Below are 4386 nucleotides of genomic sequence, written 5' to 3' on the forward strand. Positions count from 1 at the left end.
AAGATTTCAACCATTTTATCAACTGGGAAAACTCCTCAGACATTCCAATTTGTAAAAATATTGTCAACCATAATATTATTGAAACTGCCCTTATCAAATATTTTAATGATGAAATTTTAAATCTTACATCTGGGAAGTGAATTCAATCAAATCTTGATCTACTAAGAAGACTAAGGTGTCGACACTGAAATTGAAAACAACACCATCTCGAAATGTATGTCATTACGATAACATTCCCTCAAAGGACACAAACTTCGCGACTATGTACAGAACATTCGTCTTATATAACGTTGTAATCAGGTTTCAGTGATAATTGCTTATCGAAAGTGGGCAACGGATGCGTTTAAACTCATTGGAAAAAATACCCTGTAGTTAGTGAACTAATATTAAGTTGAACCAAAAAGAGTTAGTGGTAGAATGTTTAAGAAATTATGGGGTAGAACCCTATAGATACAAATTTTATGGCAACATTTCTTGTAACAAGACGCTTATAAACTTAATAGCCAGAAGAAATTATATCAAAGGAGTTTAGTTCAATCAATTAACTTTCATAGTAGATATCCGAGGAAATTCTGCGGTAGGAGAGCTTCTTGATATAAATTTGTGGTAACATAAAAAAAAAAAAAAATACTTTTAAGAGGTCATTTTGTAATCATCCCAACTGCATCCTGGTCTTGTTTAAATTTTCACTTTCTAAAAAGGGTCAAAGTTTTGTTCTACAGGTTTATGCATATTCCTAATTAGATCTGTACAAATTATATAAACGTACCTATTTTTTAGATTTCTATAGATTCAAATAAAAAAAACATATGTCTGGATTTCACTGTTTTTATTTTTTTTTTTTATTTAATAGTTTATCATATTGCCTACTGAACTTGATAATTATTAAGGACAATTTCTGAAGGTCGATTTCGATACTCATAATCACACTTCATAAAGAAATCAAGATTCCTGAGGGAAATGTTTGAAATAATCAATAGAATCAATCTATCAGCATAAGCAAATTGTTTAATGACTGTCCATTCCAACACTTTTAGCATGAAAGAAAAACAAGATTTAGAAGAAATAAGACATGTAATAATGTGATGAAATCATTTTCTTATAAATATGAATCATAAGATATAAGTAGCACTTTAAGTAAATACATTTATTTACATATGAATCATTACGTATATGATTCGCCAATCCACGTGATGCTTCTAAGGTCAAAAGTCAAAACTCTTCAATCTTGAACTTTTAACGCGATAGAAATATAATATTTATCATAAAACTTATTCTTTGAAAACGCTTATAAACAACCAATTGTACCAAGTATTCGCGAAAGCAATTCCCTAATGTATAATTTCTTATACAGTATACTGTATTAAAATTTTAATTTCAAAAGTTATCACATAAATGCATCGCTTCTTTCAGTGTCCAACAAAGCATGGCTGAAGGAGCTCCACTCGCAGATCGAGGAGCGTCCCGTGCTAGCAACTCTAAAAGCAGATAAAGGCAATGAAGTGAAACTCATGTCGTGGTCGGTTGTAGACTTCACGGAGAAGGGCGACAACTATGTGACTGTCGTCACTAGTGTCGAAGTATCCTACACGTTGAGAGGCAAAGAAGGTAATGTCACATATGTTGGGAAATTCTGTCCACTGCAAGGCTTGGAGAGCATGAAAGCCCTTCAGGAGGTATTTTTCGGAAAGGAGACACTTATTTACAAGGAAATTGACCCCCTTATGAACAAAACCTTGGTCGAGTATGACCTCAACCCACTCCCCATCCCAAAGTTTTAATATAACTCGGAAAAGAAAGGGAGAGAGCTGGTTTTCTTAGAAGATCTTCGACCAAAGGGATTAAAGATGTTCGGCCGGACGATCAGCATGGATGCCAGACACAACGTGATGCTTTTAGAGGCATTGGCCACATTTGCCGGTGCTTCCTTGCTCCTGAATGAGAAAATCTCTTTCAAGAAACAGGGTGAATTCTACCCTTACCTATTAATGGACTGGTACAACTTTTCAGAAAACGCTGAAGAGATGCTGCTTGAAATGTTTGAGCCTTGCAAGCAGACCATGGCTGATTTGCTGCACAGTCTTGGGGGATACAGCGAAGCAGAAAAAAGGGGTCCTGGAAAGTAAGAGTGTCGTTAGCCAAAAACTAACTCGGCTTCTGGACCCTAATGGTCCTTTTTCTGTAATTTGTCATGGGGAATGCTAGAATAATAATGTTCTTTCCAGCTAACTATAAGATGCTTTCGTTGAAATTTCCGTAGGTAATGGTAATGCCGTCAGTGAACCTTACTAGGGTTACTGTAGGCATTAGGAAAAGGAATTTGCAGCGTCCTTTCAACCCTTAGCTATATCCACCTTTCAACTTCCTACTCAACATGGGTTCTCCTTCCTTCTGCCCATCTTAATTTTCTAATCAAATTTCCCTAAATGTCAATCTATTTGTAGAACTGATATGATAGTATCGACAGATATCACTTCTAGCTAATAATGTCCATTTCTTCATCAGGGAGAAGAAACTGATTATCATATATCCCAGACATTTAAAAAGACCAGAAAGACAAAAATTTAATAGATATGCACATAACTAACGAAACACCCATGTATCTAAAATTTTAAAATTCAAATACCAGCAATGTCATATTAGTGGTATAATTTGTCTTTTTTCACTATACTTCGATGAATAAAAAGTGATTTGTGGATTATACTCACTACCTCATGACTGGTCAACTTTTTATATACATATTTACCTAAGCTTCTTTCAATGTCAGCATTTTCTTAAGGTTTATTATAGCACATACTTCCTCTTGTTACAAATCTTAGTATAAAAATCATAGGACAAGCATCTTGAATACAAGTTTCTTTTTCATGCAATCATGTCATTCAAGGTTTCATTTCCTCTTCACTGAGAAATTCCAGTCATCATTTCCCTTTTTGTTTTATTTTCTGGACAGGTACGACGAAGATGGGAACCCAGTCGAAGTCATGCTGATTGACCTACAGCTGTCCAAAGTGGCATCACTCGCAACCGACAGCAACTATTTCATGATGACGAGCTTGACGGACGAAGTTCAAAAAACAAACGAGCAATGGTTCCTGAAGGCTTACAGCCACAAGCTGAACTCTATGATGTCCTCCGCCGGGAAGAGATTACCCTTCGCCTTCGACGACATTGTTCGGGAGTTCCTAAGGAAACATGAGTACGTGTTCATTTTTGCCGTCATGATCGACTTTATCACCGTGGCCCCCAAAGAGGAGATTCCAGATTTCTACGAAATTAAAGAGGAAGGTATTCCGAATATGGTGGAGGAACTCAAGGAAAAAACTTTGGAGTTGATCAAGAAAAATCCACTCTTGAAGTCTCGATTTTTAGCTACCTTTGAGTATATGTTGGAGCATGGAGTGTTTTAGTCTAGTTTGGTGGACAGTTGACCATGAAACATCGTAGATCGGTACTTAACTGTGATATTTTATTTTACAATCAATACCTAGAGATATTCTGTCTCATCCCAACTTTGTATTTGATGCATCATTTCTTCACCTCGCTGTTGTAAATAGAATCATAGATATTCCATAAATTTCTACTTTCAATTTTGATAAATTTCTTATTATATTTCTTGATTTTTCCTAGATTATCTTAGCATTTACAGATTAGAAATGCACCATGCATGTGCATACAAGTAAATATTATGCAATTAAAAACTTACTTACTTTCTTACTTACTTACATTGATGGCTGCTTTTCCAGTCCCATAAAGCAGGAGAACCCTACACCCTACAGCACTTCCGCTGTCGTTTTACCTTGTTCGTTCAGAGTATCTATCGTTTCAGATCACGTATTGTTCATTAGCTTTTAAATCATCCCTGTTGTATTATTTTTTTATATAAGAAGGTCTTCAGTTTCCTCTTCATAGCCTTAATGTCTTCAATCATTTGAATGTTTCGTGGGAGCCTATTATATAGTCTCGAGGTCGCATATTTAAAGGCTCTAGAGCCTAAAGTAGACATATATCTAGGTTCCAACGGTTTGAAGCCATCTGTAACTATTCTTGTGCCGACACGATTTGTTGGCTGAACAAGTTTCTTGAGTATTTTGGCCAACCAGTTCTGATAACTTGATGGGTTATTGTACATATTTTAAATTCAATTCTCACTTTAATCAGCAGCCAGTGTAAATCGATTAGTATAGGGGTGATCTTTTTTCTAGTTGGGACGCCTCTGTTTATTATGTTTTGTAATTGTTCAAGTTGCCCTTTTGGTAAATTGTAATAGATAGAGTTGCAGTAGTCAATCCTGGTAATAACACAGTTTATCACAAGTTTCTTTACAGAATTTTCGTCCAGGTACTTTTCTTTACAAACGCAATATTTCTTGGATTATAACCAGTAGTT

General features: G+C 35.5%; 1 pseudogene; it reads left to right on the top strand.

The window, feature by feature from the left end:
• The window catches only part of LOC137646270 (uncharacterized), an 18081-nt pseudogene extending 14674 nt beyond the window's left edge, over positions 1 to 3407 (top strand).
• The last annotated feature ends 979 nt before the right edge of the window (positions 3408 to 4386 follow it).

This window comes from Palaemon carinicauda, chromosome 9 (genome assembly GCF_036898095.1).
Source record: "Palaemon carinicauda isolate YSFRI2023 chromosome 9, ASM3689809v2, whole genome shotgun sequence".
In the NCBI taxonomy this organism is placed as follows: Eukaryota; Metazoa; Arthropoda; class Malacostraca; order Decapoda; family Palaemonidae; genus Palaemon; species Palaemon carinicauda.